Genomic DNA, 18,247 nt, shown 5'->3' on the forward strand with positions numbered 1-18,247 from the left:
TAGTTAGTAGCTAGATGGTTTTCTCTCGCGCGCTGAATTCTCAATACAATGATCATTTGGAGATCCATATGATGTAACAAGCTCGAGTCCTAAACCTGAACCTAAGAGTGTTTCTGATAGAATCGTGTAATTAACTGTAGAACATGAACCTAACAGACAGGAGTATATATTGTGATTTTCTTCTCACTGCCACCATAGAAACACACCCCTTACCTGCATTTGACCGGACAGTGAAGTGAAGACTCAATGGGCGAAATCTTTGAGCACCGGAGGCCACGGCATCATCTCGTACGGATACACCTTGCTAAGCCCTCCAAGCCGCCGCGACTCGTCGGTATCGCAGCACCATAGTCTTTCCATCTCCAACGTCTCGATGACGAAAGAAACCACCCAATCATCCATGACGAAGAAGAGCATCCTGCTGCCCTCGCATAACCCAGCGAACCTCACACGCTTTAAGGAGGAGGAGATTTCCGCAAATCCGGTCGTGAGCTTCACGCCGTGGAGGTCCGGGGGCAGCCGCAACGGCTGCTGCTGAGTCCACTTGCCATCCGCTCCAAGAGCCCACCTCTCCACAAGAAGCGGCTTGTAGTCGTGGAACACAAAGAAGCACATACGGGCGTCCTCCGTCTTGCCGATCCAGTGGTTGCTCTCAATCAACCAGTCCAGACGGGCCACCGGCTCCCGCAACACGGACATTGTCATCTTGGTAGTGTCCACGACCATGATGTGCTCGTCTTGAAGGCTATACACGACGTCGCCTACAACGACGGATGGGCCTTCGTGGGCATTGTAGTGTCGTTCCCCATGTTGCCGGGAGCCGGTGGTCACCTTCCAGGCCGGGGAAGCGCTAGCGGAGTCGTAGACTAGAACAGCGTAGCGGCGCCACAAGTCGTCAGCGCCGCCGAAGAGCACGACAGCGACGCGGAAACCGACGCCCTGGAGAGGAACGAAAGCGGCGTAGGCCATGTCGTACCCACTGATATTCAGTTATTCACCGACGGCAACCGCCGGTATGATCTCTCCAGCGGGCTGCAGAGGACGAGATTCAGCTCCCAGAACTATTTGCTGCGCTCGCGCAGGACGAGCAGGCCGCCGCGGCCGTCGACGATGTCGACGCGGCGCTTCGACACCACACGAGGGAGGAGGCCGCCGACGTCCAGATCGACGCTGGACTCGGTGGCGACGAACAGGGGCAGAGGAGACGTGTGGTAGTTGCGGAAGAAGCCGAAGTGGCAGGGCGGGGCCGGGAGGCAGCCCACGCGTGCGCCAGAGGAGACTATGCGGCGCCAGCGCCAGCACACCGCGGCACAGCGGATGGCATCTGTGAGGGGCGGCAGCCGCTTGAAGATCTCAAGGAGCATGCCGTCCGGGAGCGCCGTCGCGGGGTCCTCCTCCAGCGGCGACTTTCGCGGGCGCGTGCGTCGCGCGGAGTCGGAGGCGACTGGTGGCCGGGAACGAACATGCGTGTGTGCGCGGTGGAGGAGAGGCCTGGTGGGTGGCATGGCCGAATGTTTTGGCGATCAGATGGGGAATTGGTGTTTTATTAGATGGAGGCAAGGAGGCGGCGCATCTGGGCTTAGATTGATTGAGAAGAGCGGGCGGGAATCCGGCGAACCCTCAGGTTGGGGGGAGCTCCACATGGGCCGCCCAGCCGCGCAGGAGGCCGCAGCCTGTTCTTTTTATCCTTTTTCTATTTTCTGCTCTCAATTTTTGCTTTATTTTTGCACTTTTCTGCAAAAAAACATTTCAAAAACTGTTGAACAGAGTATTTGAAAAATGTTGAACGAGTATTAAAAATGTTGACCAAGTATTTGAAAAATGTTGAATAAGTATTAAAAATGTTGAAACAGTATTTGAAAAAAAATGTTGAATAAGTACTACAAAATGTTGAACGAGTATATGAAAAATGGTGAATAAGTATTAAAAATATTGAACAGGTATTTGAAAATGTTGAATAAGTATTAAAAAATGTTGAACAAGAATTAAAAAAATGTTGAACAAGTATTTGAAAATTGCTGAATAAGCTTTAAAATGTTTAACAAGTATTTGAAAAAATTTAATAAGTAATAAAATGTTGAACAAGTATTTAAAAAAATGGTGAATAAGCATTCGGACAATGTTGAATGTGTATACAGAAAAATGTTGATCACTTATTAAAAGAAATTGACATATACAAAAAAATAGAGTGAAAAGGAAAACAAACATAAAAATAAATGGAAAACAAAAAATATAGAAACAAAAAAGAAAACTAAACAAAAATGGGGAAGAAAAATTAAAACCAAACAAGAAACAAAATAAACCACGGAAAAAAGATATAAAAAATAAAACCAAATGATCAAAATCCAAAAAAAGAATGAAAAATGGAGAAAAAGAAAAGAAAAACAAAACAAAACCTGGCTCAAATAGCCTAAAGTAAGGCAACCCCAAGTACTTAGCACGAATTAAACCACGATGTAGTGGCTAGAAGTGCGCCTAACAATCCTGGCAACCAGAGATCGACTCCTGGTTCTGCCCTTTTCTATTCTCTTTTACTTTAAATCCCCACGCGAATGGGCCGGCGCAATACCTTCGAACTTTCAGCAAGACTTCTTTGGCAACTCGCTTAATGCGAGACATAGTCGCCGCGTCCACAACCTCCCTGAACTGTGCCTCTCAGTAACCGATGGGCCTCAAAATGTAATACCGATGGCTCACTATAATTTGGATGCTGCGCTTCATCCCAATGCATCAAAAATGATTTTTGATCTGACGGACTGTATTCCAGACTTTCTAGTACGACATTAGCAAACTTCATATTCCAGCTATCATTTGTAAGTGCCTGGTCATATCGCTCGTGGACTTTGCCCCCGGTGCCATGTAAATCAGCCCTCTGAATACCAAAATCAATTATGTAACACTCATGCATCATATCCCTAAACTCTTGCATGTATCGCTCAGGCAGGGATTGCCACCTTCTTTTTGAAAGGTGTACATAATATCACTGAGGTTACCAAATAGCAATCATATATAGCATGTCGCAAAATAGCATGCAGCTCCTTAATTCGCTGCCAAGTCAAGTGTTTGTCCCTCAATTTAGGTCCCCCATACATGACAGTGAGCCTTCACACATTTTTGTGCCAACTACCCACAAACACATGATGTAATCATCCGTCTTGTCCCTTAAAAAGATTGCCAATTTATTTTTTCCACCACCGGTTCTATTGTTATTATGAAAAAGTCCTTATGATCCATCTCTAACTGTCACGAAGACATTTAGCTGGACAATCATCTAGGTGTGCCTCTGATAAGAAAAGAATATCCCCCTTCCGCTTCTGGACCTCCATATGCGCACGAACCATCACAACCTTTTGAAGACCATGAAAGTTCCATTCTAGAATTTTTCATTGCTTCCGCGGTCTCAACCAACTATGCCTCGCTCTTGGCAAGCCACAGAGGGAGAGAAAAACATACCACTGCCAAAGTTGATGGTGGGACAAGGTGGACGCCCACAACCACTTCATCAGGGAAGAGATGAAATCCTTAACCTTCCTCCAAGGGATCCGAAATCACCAAAGTTATGCAGCACTATCAGGAGATCAAGGGAGTTCTCACGGATACATGCTCGCAGGGGGAGGAGTAGATGTCGGCGTTGTGTCTAGGACCAGTTGGTAACGGTGCCAACCTATATTTTTTTCTTACATTTTTTCCTTCTCAAGGCAAGTGATAGAGGGCAATTTGTACTAGTACTCTGTGGTATAAAGAAGCCCGGGTAGGACAAATTTTTGAGCGCAACCACTTACAAATCGAAGGGGTACTACACATTGTAATCAAAGTTGACACAACTTACCTAAAAATGCCCGTCTAGGAAAATGCTTCGACCCATCTCTCTCCCGCATGACAGCACAGGAGCAACATTCACTCCACTCTCTTGGCACATTGCGCCTCTCTCTCTCTCTCTATATATATATATCCATCTATCTCTCTGGTGCTAGGGTTTCACCCTCTTTGTCGTAGCACGTCCCTCCAGCGTCGCCTCTGCCATTGATGCTTGTTACTCAAAGCTCTGACTCATTCAACGATGTCATGCCACAGGGGCACATCGCGTTGGACGTGAATTGGAAGAGATAACTACATCTTGTGGTTGAAAACCCTACGTCTCTCAGGAAGAAGGCCATTTCTGCAATCTGAACTAGATCGAAGGTAATAGGTCGCCGTGGAAGCGAACGAACAAACTGGACAAGCTCACCTCTCGGCTTGGTCAATCGAGATCAAGGGAAATTTTGAGATTTCACATGGTCCCCACCTCTAAGAGGGCAGATCGTCTCAATTCAAATATAAGTAGTCAACAATGATCAAACTTCCCACTAGAGAACATTGCTATGTGCAAAAAGAACGTCTCCTTAGTACCGAAGGCGTCCAAAAGTGTGGTTGGAGCTCACACACTCCCTTAGCGGGCCGCGGACCTTTCATCCCTTGAGGATCACTCGATCACGTAATCGTCCATGCAAAAAATACATATCTGTTTTTTAATACATATAAAATCATATATTAAAATTTTGAAAAATGTTCATGAGTTTCAACACTTTGTGCATTTTTAAAAAGTTCACAAATTTGAAAGAGTTGCCAATTTGAGAAAAGGTTCATAAATTTGAAAATGAATCGTGATTTCTTTAAATCACATATTATAAAAAAATGATTTTGGAAAATAAAGTTTGAAAAATTGAAAATAAAAGAAAAGGCGACACGAAAAATAGAAAATCAGAGACAAAAAAGCCAAACTAAGTAAAAACAAAGCAATAAACACACACAAAATCTGCTGGAAAAAACTGGTCGAAAGTTTCCGGTTGGTTACCAACACCAGACTGGGTAGAGAAAAAAAGTGGGAGCTTACATGGCCCCAAACCGAAGTGTTAACCGCCAGAGCTATTTCAATCCTAACGTGGGTCCTATGATAGTCTCGCCTCAAGGTTCTTTTTCCAATAGCATCGTTATTGGCAGGCCGTTTCTTCTCTTTTTGCTATGATGTTTTTTCTTCTTCTTTGTTACCTACTGGCTGGACTTGCCGATTATTCATTGTTTTTCTTTTTATGTATTTTCAATTATTGTTTTCTTCATTTTCAATGTTTTCCCTTTTTTTCTGTGTTTTCATTGGGTTTGTCTTCAATACATGTCTATTATTTCTGTACATTTCTCGTATACATTTGAAATGGTTTATTAAAGACATGATTAACATTTCTTTCAAATACATGTTTCGAACTTTTTTCAATACGTGTTAAAAATTCAAATACACCTTAACATTTATTTGAATGGTATGAAATTGTTTTTAAACTATGTGAACATTTTTTCTACATTTTTATAAACATATTTTTACAAATATGTGTCCACTTTTTTTAATAAATGTTTTGAATATATTTTTCATACATGTCTGATTTTTTCAATGGTACATAATTTTTTTTAAAAACTATGAGAACATTTTAGTAAATTATATAAAACATTTAAATGAAATTCACAATCATTTTCTCAAAACACGCGAAGATTTATTTTCAATGTTAAGAGCATTTTTTTTAATGGAGTGATCATCTATTTTGAATGGTACGAAATTTTTTGTAAAGTCGCGAACATATATTTTGAATGATATAAAACTTTTTAAATTTACATAAAATTGTTTATTACATTATATGAATAGTTTTTAAAATTCATATACATAACTTTGAAATGCATGACCATTTTGTTTAATGTCATGAACATTCTCTGAATGGTACAATTTTTTTTCTTTTATAATTAAACATACCTTTCTCTACAATTGTATTAATATTTTTAATGTTTGGTGAACATTTTCAGAATTGAGTAATTAACTTTTTGAAATATATTTAATTCCAAACATTATCTATGTATAAAAAGAAAAGGAAAAGAAAGCGTGTTAACACAGACGAAACAACACGTAGGGCGAGGGGTAGATTGGCTACCCTAGAGCCGCTGGACACTAGTGAATGATAATAGCACCAATAATATAAGAGCAAATGTGGCCGCGCTATTTATTGCACAGTACCCTCTACTGTGTCACTTAGATTTTTGAATTTGTCTCAAAAAAAACTTAGATTTTTGAATTATTAAAAAAACATGAATATGAAAATGTTTATCAATTCTAAAAGAGTTCATCATTTTTGAAGAAAAGCTCACAAAATTGAAAAAAGTTCATTGATTTTATAAAAAGTTCATCAATTTTAAAAAAGGTTCATAGAAAATTTTCATAAATTTTGAAAAAAGGTTCATAAATTTTGAAAAAAGTACATGAATTTTTGGAAAAAATTCACAGAATTGGAGAAGTACATCTATTTTGAAAAAGGTTCACTGATTTGAAAAAAAATGATCACAAATTTTAAAAAATTAAATCTGCCAACTCAGTCGAGCTCTCGCCTGTGCGGGATGCCGACAATTTGACGCTTAATTCGCCATATAAGCACTCTTAAATCGCTGCACGCCACAAGGGCATGGTGGAACATGGGCTATTAGGCATGTGGGCTTAATTTATTTCAGTGTGCATTCCCTCCAATGTATGTATCATGGGCTAATCGACGCCTACACTTATATAGTAAGTACACTAGCTCCCAACTCAAAAAAGTCGCCTTAAGAAAAAGTACACCTGCTTCTATGCTAAAAAAACACCACCTGCTGAAAATCATCGCACTTAGCGATCTCTGGAGTGAAGCTAGGTGGCTGGTGGGATTTGCGACTCAGCCACTCTAGAGGTTGTTGAAGTATAAATGCATAGCCGATCTTTCCCCGCCAGCTCGAATTTTTGGTTGAATTGGTTGGTGCCCGCAGTTCTAATACCTTATTGAATTCATGCTTCAGGTAACTCATGCAAAAGTATGAACTATGGGAGAGGGCCGCACATTATACTCCAACAGAGGCAATAGCATGTGTTGAGGGTCTTGCTCACCCTCAAGACCTCCATGGCCGAGCTAGCTTCTGACCATCGAAATATATAAGCAATGTGCACACTTGTGCGGGAGATTAACGCGACGTCGACGACTTTGTACTTGTGAGCCTATGAATTCTAAGATGTTCTGCCATGGGGCTACCGTTCTAATATGGAAGCTCATACAGCTGCCATTTTTGGTTCCAGAGGAGCTGTGTGTGACTGCTTCCTAATGCTTGAATCCATGTATGTGTATCCCCCATGGCGTAGCTAGAATCGAGCCGGGCCACTGGCAAGCCCCTGACCTTTTTTTCGTGAATACGCTAGGACGCGTATCTTTTCATTGATAGGTAGGAGAGGTGTACAAAGTGTATAGGTGAGAGAGGAGGGAGAAGTTGACAACTCAATGTCTTGTGCAGAGGAGGCAAGACACATGGAGCCGCAGAGCGTTGGTGACGGGATGCTCAGCGCGGGAACATAGCTAGGGAACTACTCAAGTAACGATCTAAGTCCATGTGCGCCCGCTCTAGCACAAGCTCTAGCCTCGTCTTGGATGGACGCGATGAGACACGAGGTGGATGAGGACTCGCCGTTGAAGACACATTTGTTACGCTGCGGCCAGATGGAGTGATGGACCATGCTGTAAGAGTGGCCAGAGTGGCTAGCCCCTTGTGGTGACCACAGGAGGACGCCATGATGGCGCCCGTGCATCATGGGGGAACCCCTCGTCGCTGAAAGGTGTATGGATAGTTGCTTGCGCCTAGGCAAGCACCTCATGCCAAATTTGCCTGGAAAAGGGGCAACTAATCAAGATGTGTTGCATAGATTTGTCAGCCTGATCAGAAAGGGCAGAACGGTCGTTGTGCGGCAGGCCGTGGCGGGCAATGTCTCATGGCAGTCCAGCAGCGATCGAGGTCGGCAAGCGAAGTAAAAAAAACTTAACACGTAGGGGTGCCCAACATCTTCAGGTGATGCACCAGAAGGGGGCGGTGGTGGAGAGGCAAAAAGGGCACAGTAGCACGACTTGGTGGAATACTTGTCGTCAACTGAACATGATCTAATGAATCTAATGGCCCTCCTCCCTAGAAAACGCTAAACTCTACTGTGTGATTTATGCTACTGTATGATTTACGACGGCAATACATTACCGCAGTAACATCGACGGCAATACATTACTGTAGTAATTTGCGCATTAATTTTTTTTGCAGCGTCGAAATAGCGTTTTAACGCATTGGGTTGGTGTTTTGCTTTACGAGAAGCATGAAAACGCGGCGTCCAATGCAGCGGCCTCATCTGCAGCAGTCCAGATTTTACAGCGCGCGATACCGTTTTTCCTAGCGCGCTAAACCTACTTTGCTGCACGCGGGATTTTAACGCGTCTACTAAAGCGTCAGGTTCAGTCGCGCGCGCAATATAGTCGTTTTTTCCGACGTGCGGCTAATCTAGCGCGTCTATTAAAGATGCTCTTACGTAGTACGGCAATGCTAACAAACCACGTACTGCCAAAATATATGGCCAAGAAAACCTCGGCCGCGCACCGATCGAGATCTGAGCCTAGATTTCCCTATCTTCCGTCGATTGATCACGACAGATTATTTAGCCTCGATTGATGACGTACATAATAGTGAATCAGTCAGACGACGTCGATGTGATATTGGATCAAATGTCGTCCGTCGGCTTCAGCTTCACGCTCCAGGATAGTATTCAATCCTAGTAGTGTGATCTACCTTCGGACTATAGAACGTTGTAGACTTGCAGTCAACACTACTCCAACTTGCTGATGCCTACCTACTCGTAACCAAGCATTTTATCATCGTGATGCGGTCATGTGTAAATCTTCAGAGATTGTGTTTTTTTTTACATGTGGACACCACTTGTGTCAATCTAGCTAGCAGATTGACCAGGAGGCGGATTAAGACATACTTTCTCCGTCCCCAAATATAAAAACGTTTTTTATACAATACTAGTGTAGAAAACGTTTTTATATTTTGAGATAGAGGGAGTAAATAATAATGAAAGCTATTAGCTTATGTTTTATGCGTGTGCTCACCATTTTAGTCTCAATCTACCTCTAGATGGGTCAAGAGAAGGTGAAAAGGCACCCGGAAAACAAAACTACTCGCAAAAAAAAGGAGAAGGTGAAAAGGCACCCGGAAAAAAAACTACTCGTAATACACTATTTCTTCAGTCAACTATTGCCCGCCGCCCGCTGGTCTTTGCAAATCTAAACTATAAAAGTGATTAAATTTACATCTCAACTATAAGGCGTGGCTCATTTCCATCCCCATGTCCCTGTGATATTACATTTGGCATGCTGACTCATAGGCGCGGACCTAAAATGAAAATGACTCGCTGTCCTCATATTGACAAGAACATAGGAACTCAACATTTGCATTAAGAAGAGAGAAGTATACAAACATGATATATGCATTTAGAGAGAAGGCATACAAGAATGCTAGTTGAGACGCGAACTGAACTTAGCTCAGATAATTAAGTTCCCTGTGGTGGAAAATTAGTCCATCCGGGTCAAAATCATATAATTGGCATCAATACTCGTGTTTTCTTGGATTTATTTCAGTCCTTCCAATGATGTGTATTCAGTGTAGAGGATGTTCCCTTTGATTATGATAACTTTGCCAATCTCAGAATTATTGGCTCAGTTTCTCGAACATGCTCGTGTGGGCTAAACATGTTTGTACGCGTTTATAGGAGCGAGTATACGTGTGTGTGTGTATGTGATCGTCTATAGAGGATGAACATATTGTTTGGCTCAAAAGAGAAAAAAAACAAATTTAACCACATATTTTTTGACACCATAGCCAAAAAGATATATATTGGTAAAAATTCTGAAAGTCGTCTTTTGGTCCCAAGCTCAAGTGCTCCCCGATAACAGTAAAGTCAAAAAAAATATTTTAAATGTTTTTTTGTAAACTTTGACAAATATTTTGTGTGCTTGAAACATTTCAACACCAAATGACATTTGTGCAAGTCATGAAAAGGAAAACAAAATCAGCACTCCAAAATGCTTTAAAAATAGCACTTTTAGAGCATCAATTTTGTTTTTTATATGACTTTCACGAATGTCATTTCATGATAAAAATTTGCAAGCACACAAAATATTTGTCAAAGTTTACCGCAAAAATATTTCAGAATTTCTTGAGTTTTACTTTTTACTGTTCATCAGGGAGCATTTGAGCTCGGGAGCAGATACTCCACGTCCTAAAATTCATACATCTATATGTACATGCATGTAGAATTTTTTTTTATAGATGCTAGAGATACGACATGTGACACGAAAGAAAATTTCTTCCTAAGAGAGGTGGCAAGGCGAGCGATCACAAAACCTTAACCACCCATGCCTCTCACCGCCATTAGGGCACGTCACCGAGCAAAGCCCGCGTGGTGGAGGGGAGGTCCTGATTGGGGGCTACCTGCTGGAGAGGCGCCGGAGGGTTTAGTGCAACAACGAAGGAAATGGGTGCTCGAGCGTCGGTCTTCGTCAGGCGGTGCGCGGCGGCGGCGTTGGTGAAGCCGATGGCGGACCCACCACGACGCTTTTCATCGGTGGCCTCGCCTGGTCAGATCGCCGGAGAAGAGGGTGTCGATGCATGGTTCTGGATGACGGCAAGCTCAACACCAGACCTGGATCTATTTGTACAATGACACGGGTGTTTTTTAGGTTTTCTTTCGGGAATCTTTGTGATTGGTTTGGGGTAGCAAAGCTGCGGTGTTGCCTCAAGATAGGAATAATTTTCTTCCTGCCCTATCCCGTTCGATTAGTGTGCTTCTCGTCAGCGAGGGCGCGGGGAGCCGTGTCTCCGACGGTCTTCCGAGATCTAGTCGATTTATGTTTCCGGTGGATCCGTCTGGGTTCGGCCGGCTTTCATGCTCTTTAGTGTTTCTACAGGTCCTTGTCAGCGTGTTAGTTTCTCCGGGGCGACGATTTGCTTAACAGATCACGGCTGCCGGAGTCTCCTGGTTTACATCGACGATTTTCCGCCACTACTTCTACACGCTCTTAGGTTTCAAAAAGTTTGCTCCTCCAAGACGAAGGTCCAGACATGGCATCGAGCTATGCTCATGACGCACCGCTAGTGGATGCAGGAGGAAGGATACTTCCATACCCCAAGATTTTGGATGTGACTTTCTTTTTCAATTACGGTGTGTTTGCAAGGACATATGATACTTAATATATGGCCTAAAACGTTTTACAAAAAAAAGGCGTAGATATTTTTGAGGTCTCTAAGTATAATGATTAGGCTTTTTTTCTTAAAAGAAGAAGTACATGCAACCCGAGATCCATTTCTGATTTCCGCTAAAGAATATCCAGATATGCCATGCCACACAGCAGGCCGTCGGGATCAGCATCTTTCTATCTTGTTGGGGGCTCTGTCCAAGGTTTTTGGCCACGCCCTGCCGACGCCATCTCAGACTCAGGGTTCGATGCGGGAGAGCCAATTAAACCGGTCGATTTGTTCTACCTACGGAGTGTACGGAGGACGGAGCTGGACCATACTCCACACGACAACGAAAATCCTCAGCCAAAACGAGGCGACGCTAGCTTTGTTTGCCCATCGTTAGGGTCACTCGCACTAGTAGTACTACGGACTACAAAGCAGTGAGTACTACGTACAACAACCCTAATCAATCGCTGAAACTGTGGCCTGAGAGCTGCGTCCCGTGCTCGGGGATCCGTCCGTTCTCCAGCCAGTGGCGTTGCTCCATGCCCGCCCCATGGAGATCCAAATCTCACGTGTTGCCTTCACGGGGAGTCGTGGTTTTAGCTCACTGACGGAGGGTGTTCGTTCTGCGGTTTCCGCTTGCAGACAATGTTTTTGTCCTCAAAACTAAGCAAACATTGCTGCATTTTTAACAGCAATCGTCCGCCTCGCACCCGTGTTAAAACTTGCACATTACCTACGCACATAATCAAGCGCTGAGATGGTGCATTTCCTACTGGGGACGTGAGAGCTGCGCCCCGCGCTCAGAGGTCCGTCCATTCTCAGCCACTGTGGAGTCGCTCGGTGGAGATCCAAATCTGGCGCGGTGCCTTCAATTGGCCCACCCGCTTGTCTCTCCGGTCCAGCACGTTCCTGGAGTATGTGGACGGCCGCGGCAGGGGCCATGTCCATGCCAGGTGGGCGCACCATCCGTACGTCACGTGCTTGTACTACTGAAAAAGAATTGAACGGGCAGCAAATTTAGAAGGGTGTGTGTTTCCATTTCTGTGCCCAGCTTAGACAATACAGGTGTATTGGACTCCATTTGGACGTACTACTCCATTTTTAAGGGTTCTAGGAGTACATCAGTGTCTTCGGCAGGCGAAAAAAATCCTATGCTTGGAGCTGTCTTGTGGTGGAACAATCGGAAGGAACGGAGAGCCTGAGTGAGTGCTTGGCATCGGTGTATTTAAATACGCGGATACATATTTAATTTACAGGTGTAACTTTAAAAAGCCGGGCTAGTAGCGATTTTCGGCTGGAAGCAAAACGACGGAAGGAGACGTGTATTGTTTACAGCTGTATTGCTGAGTGAAACGACAATCCAAACATGGCCTGAATTTTCAGCAACAACACCTCTTACGTGAACCAAGTCCTACAAACGCATCAGAGAAGAGCTGGGCACCTGGACTACAACCAGCAAAACCAAGATTGTGTCGATGATTCACAGACCTAGAGAGCCCGATTAACGGCTGAGGGCATAGGGTGCTAAGAGGTGTTGCATCCTTTGTAGAAGAAAGTTGTAAGCAAGAACTCTGTACCAAATTCTCCTTTAGTTCAATGATAAAACGATGCGCGGACAGCGATTGGACAAGGAAAAGAAATCCAACTTCTTAGGGCATTTCCAACGGCACCCCGCAAAAAATCTCCGACATCCGTTCGCGGGCACGGATGCGAGAGACAAACATCTAACCGTAGCCGCATACACCTAGCCTTTCGGATTTTTTGCCTAGCCCGCACGATCAAGTAGTCGCATGCAAAGGGCACAGAACTTCAACTAGACGCATGCAACCCTAGTATAAATTTTTTAAAAAATCAAATATTGTACGTCCCAACATTGTTGTCCCCTTTCACCGCCTACTGATGCTCAATCGGATCCTCCTTTAGCTGCTCGTGAGTTGGTCGATGCCGAATTTGACAATTTGTTGATGCATTTGAATAAACTCCTCAAATGTGGCCGCGGATTCTGGTCACACAACATGTTCTCAAATTCCAAAGCTGCGGCAACATCGTCACCCTCATCCTCGACGGTCATGTTATGCATAATCACACAACATGTCATCACCTCCCACACGGTCTTCGGGTCCCATTATTTTGCAGGTCCACGAACAACTGCAAAACAGACCTGAAGAACTCCAAATGCCCTCTCGACATCCTTTCTAGCTGCTTCTTGTCTTTGGGCGAAGTGTTTTTTTGCCAACTGTGTTTGAGATGGTGCTGGCAAAGATAGCCCATGAAGGATAGATACCGCCAGCCAGAAAGTAGCCCATGTTGTACTCATATCCATTGACAGTATGGCGGCAAGGAGGAGCTTTTCCTTCAGTCGGCCTCGCAAATAACGGCAATCGTTGCAACACATTGATGTCATTGTGAGACCCGGGCATGCCAAATTCAAAGATCATGTGATGCAACTACTTCAAGAATGATGGTGGGCTTCTTAACATGACCCTGCTATTGCCCTTGTAAAGCCTTCGGATAGTTCTTCCATTTCCAATGCATGCAATCAAGAGATCCAAGCAAACCTGGCCACCCTCTTGATTCTGAGATTGCCGGAAGCCTCTTGGTGTCTGCCACGGTTGGTTCTCTCAGGTACTGGGGTTCGAACACCTCGACCACGATAGTTGCAAACCTGACCATAGCATCTCCGCATGTGCTCTCAGACATCCGTAGGTACTCGTCCCATGAATCAGCGGCCGTGCCATATGCAAGCATCCGGAGTGAGACCGTGCACTTCTGGTAACCAAAGAAGCCAATCGTTCCCACGCCGTCCTTCTTCAGGATGAAGTGGTCACCGTAGGACCGGATGCCATGGTACAGACGATCGAAGAAGGTATTGCGCATCCAAAAACGTCGGCAAAAATGGTCAGTGAAGAGTGCATCGGGGACAAAATAGTGAGCCATCAGTGCCAAATGCCCGCGAGCCCTGTTGCGGTTGAGAACGTGATGACACTTGATCGAGCCCTTGAAATTGAGAACATGCTCCTCCACGGGATCTCCGTCTTCAAGGACCACCTGCATCATCGCCGTCTCATCGGAGTACTCCTTGTCGTCCGATGAGCCGTCAGAGGGCTCAACATACTGCTCGTATATGTACTCAAAATCAGAATCAATTGCAACAAACAAGGAGGGACAACTGTTTTCAGCTCCGTCGATTCATCGAACAGTTGGCGGACATGGTAGAGGATGGTACCTGGCGGGGCGGTCGGAGGACAAGGGGTTTGTGACGCCCCCGATTCTACCGTACACTAATAATACACACAAATATGTACGATTAAGATCAGGGACTCATGGAAAGACATCACAACACAAATCTAGACACAAAATAAAATAATACAGGCTTTATATTACAAGCCAGGGGCCTCGAGTGCCCGAATACATAGCTTGACACACAAGAGTCAGCAGAAGCAACAATATCTGAGTACAGACATAAGTTAAACAAGACTGCCTTAAGAAGGCAAACACAAAAGCAACAACGATTGAAGAGGCAAGGCCTCCTGCCTGGGACCTCCTAACTACTCCTGGTCATCGGCGATCTCCACGTAGTAGCAAGCACCATCGGGTAGTAGTAGACGTCTGCGGTGGCATCTGGCTCCTGGGATCCACCATCTGGTTGCAACAACCAGAAAGAAGAAAGAATGAGGAAAGGGGTAGCAAAGCAACCGTGAGTACTCATCCAAAGTACTCGCAAGCATCAGATCTATACTAAGTATGCATTGGTATCAAAGGAAGGTATGTATCTGTGGACTGAACTGCAAAATGCCAGAATAGAGGGGAAGGCCTAGCCTATCGAAGACTAGCATCTTCAAGCAGCTCCAAGCATCTTGCATCATTCAGAGGAGTATAGAATATCATATTAATTAACAAGCATGTTGTAACATTAACGCCCAGAGATCCTTCCTCGACTCCCTGGGAGAAAGCAATCCCGGAGCCACATATCCATCTCATATCTCAAGTAACCAGTTCTAGTTGTAATATATCAGGATACAGGTCTGAACGTCCATTACCGTGGACACGGTATTCGAATAGATAACTTCCCTGCAGGGGTGGACCACGTTACCCAACACGCTTGATTACTCTGGCCGGACACACTTTTCTGAGTCAATGCCCGGCCTCGGAAGATCAACACATTGCAGCCCTACCTAGGCTCAACAGAGAGGTCCCCGTCGGTCTACATCCTAAGCACTCCGGGGTCTTGAGCCCATCGCCTGTTGCACTCCGGGTCGTTGTGTGCAGGGTGAATACCAGCGCCACCTCGGATGGTCGGCACGATCCGATCATGCCACAATGCTGAACTGGACATCTGACAAAGCTTCGGCTGATACTACGATGCCGAGGCCCATAACTATTGCCGCATGGTGGTTAGTGCGTAAAGGCCAGAGACCAACTCGGAACAAATACCCAAACCTGTTAGTGCATTGGGGGCTCGCGGAGACGAGCAAAGACTCACGATAATGTGACCCGGTCGCCCCATCTCGTGGACTTACGGCAAGGGCCCAGAATGCCCGGCCGTGTCTCGTAGAAAACTCGCGGGTGCTCTCCGGGCCCGCCCGACTTTCACATCAACTCGCGGGTACCCCTTAGGGACGACCTGACTTTAACAAAGGTCTCAAGTAAAGTATGGGTAACCGTGTGTCCAAAACATCAAGGGGGAAAACCCGAGGAATCACCCTCGGTGGATTCCACTCGATGTAATCATCAAGGTGAAGGTGGGAGGAAATCCCTCGAGGTCCACACTTGAGAGGTTGCACGACAGAGTTGTATCGGGAATGGTGAAGGAGGAATCACCCTCGATGACCACAACCGAATAATTACACTACAAAGTTATCATCAGGAGTGCGTTATGAGGTATCACCCTCAGCACTCGATAGTAACTATGCAGAATCGAGCAACAAAAGGGGCGTGATGTGATGTGAGGTGGCGGGCTCTGGTCGTCGATCATGTTGATCGAGTCATCTATGATGAAGCAGGGGCAACAAGGACAAGGTGGGGGTCACTGATGGATCACTAACCAACCTACAAGCAGTTTAGGATAAACAGGTAAGGTACAATGCGCGGTTACAAAAGCAGGCTATGCATCAGAATAGGAGCAAACAATAACAGTAGCAAAATCTAATGCAAGCATGAGAGAATGGAATGGGCGATATCAGAATTTTCAAGGGGAGGCTTGCCTGGAAGCTCCGCTGAAAGGGAAGAAGGGTCGTCGTCAATGTAGTCGACAAGTGGGGTAGCATCAATGGTCTCAGGGTCTACCGGAGAAGAAGAGGGTGAAGAAACAGTAAATACAAGCAAACAAATGCATGACATGACAATAAGCGGTGCTAGGGGTGTTCTAACACAGTGCTACATGATGCCGGCGAAGGGGGAAAACATCCAGGAAAGTTTTCCCGAAGTTTGGCATTTTTGGACAGATGAATCGGAGGGGGGCGGTTGCATGTTCACTATGCTAGGGACGCGTGGCAGATGAATGGACTGCGTATTCAGATTTGTCATATTTTTCTGAGCAACTAACATGCATAAAACTTATCATCCGAGCTACGGTTTATTTCCTATTAATTTTCTAAGTTTTAAAACATTTTTTTAATTTAACAGATTAATATAATTCGGAAACAGTTATTGCGTCATCATGACATCGGGATTTAAGGCTTTCTTAAGTGCTTCAAAGGCTTCTACACAATCATCATAAAAAACAAATGGAACATCCTTTTGTAAAAGATTAGTAAGAGGCCCAGAAATTTTAGAGTAATCTTTAATAAACCTCCTATAGAAACCAACATGACCAAGGAAACTACGAATACCTTTAATATCTTTAGGACATGGCATTTGCTCAATTGCATCAAATTTAGCTTTGTCAAACTCAATACCTCATTCAGAAATTTTATGTCCTAAGACAATGCCTTCATTAACCATAAAGTGGCACTTCTCCCAATTCAAGACAAGATTAGTTTGTTCACATCTCTGCAAAACTCGATCAAGGTTGCTTAAGCAATCATCAAAAGAAGTTCCGTAAACGAAAAAATCATCCATGAAAACCTCAACAATCTTTTCACAAAAATTAGAGAATATAGCAGTCATACAACTTTGAAAGGTAGCAGGTGCATTGCATAAACCAAAAGGCATATGTCTATAAGCATATGTTCCAAAAGGGCAAGTAAATGTGGTTTTTTCTTGATTAGGTTGTGAAACAGGTATTTGAGAAAAAACAGAATATCCATCAAGAAAGCAAAAGTGTGTGTGCTTAGATAATCTTTCCAGCATTTGATCAATAAAAGGCAAAGGGTAATGATCTTTTCTAGTTGCTTTATTTAATTTTCTAAAATCCATTACCACTCTATAGCCAGTAACAATTCTTTGTGGAATGAGTTCATTTTTATAATTAGGAACAACAGTAATACCTCCCTTCTTAGGGACACAATGAATAGGACTTACCCAGCTACTATTAGCTATGGGATAGATTATACCCGCTTTCAAAAGTTTTAGTATTTCATTTCTTACCACTTCTTTCATCTTACAATTCAGACGTCATTGGTGATCAACAACGCGTTTAGCATCAGGTTCCATATTAATTTTGTGTTGAGTGGGTCTAATGCCCTCAAGATCACCAAGAGTATATCCAATAGTAGCACGGTGCTTCTTCAGAATTCTTAATAATCTTTCCTCTTCATGTTCTGAAAGGTTAGCACTAATAATAACAAGATATATCTTTTTCTCGTCAAGATGAGCATACTTCAAAGTGTTTGGCAATTGCTTTAATTCAAACACAGGATCACCCTTAGGTGGAGAAGGACCTCCAAGATTTTCAGTAGGCAAATTGTGTTTAAGCAGAGGTTTGATACATCTCCAATGTATCTACTTTTCCAAACACTTTTGACCTTGTTTTGGACTCTAACTTGCATAATTTGAATGGAACTAACCCGGACTAACGCTGTTTTCAGCAGAATTGCCATGGTATTATTTTTGTGCAGCAATAACAGTTCTCGGAATGACCTGGAAAATTCACGGAGACACATTTTGGAATTTATAAAAAATGCTGGTGAAAGAATCAGCGTAAGGGGGCCCACACCCTATCCACGAGGGTGCAGGGCGCCCCCCTGGGGCGCGCTCCCCTGCCTCGTGGGCCCCCTAA

General features: G+C 44.2%; 1 pseudogene; it reads right to left on the bottom strand.

The window, feature by feature from the left end:
* Positions 1-243: 243 nt before the first annotated feature.
* LOC125506778 lies at positions 244-1,505 on the bottom strand (annotated as a pseudogene).
* Positions 1,506-18,247: the final 16,742 nt, after the last annotated feature.

The sequence above is a fragment of the Triticum urartu genome, chromosome 5, assembly GCF_003073215.2.
Source record: "Triticum urartu cultivar G1812 chromosome 5, Tu2.1, whole genome shotgun sequence".
Classification (NCBI taxonomy): domain Eukaryota; kingdom Viridiplantae; phylum Streptophyta; class Magnoliopsida; order Poales; family Poaceae; genus Triticum; species Triticum urartu.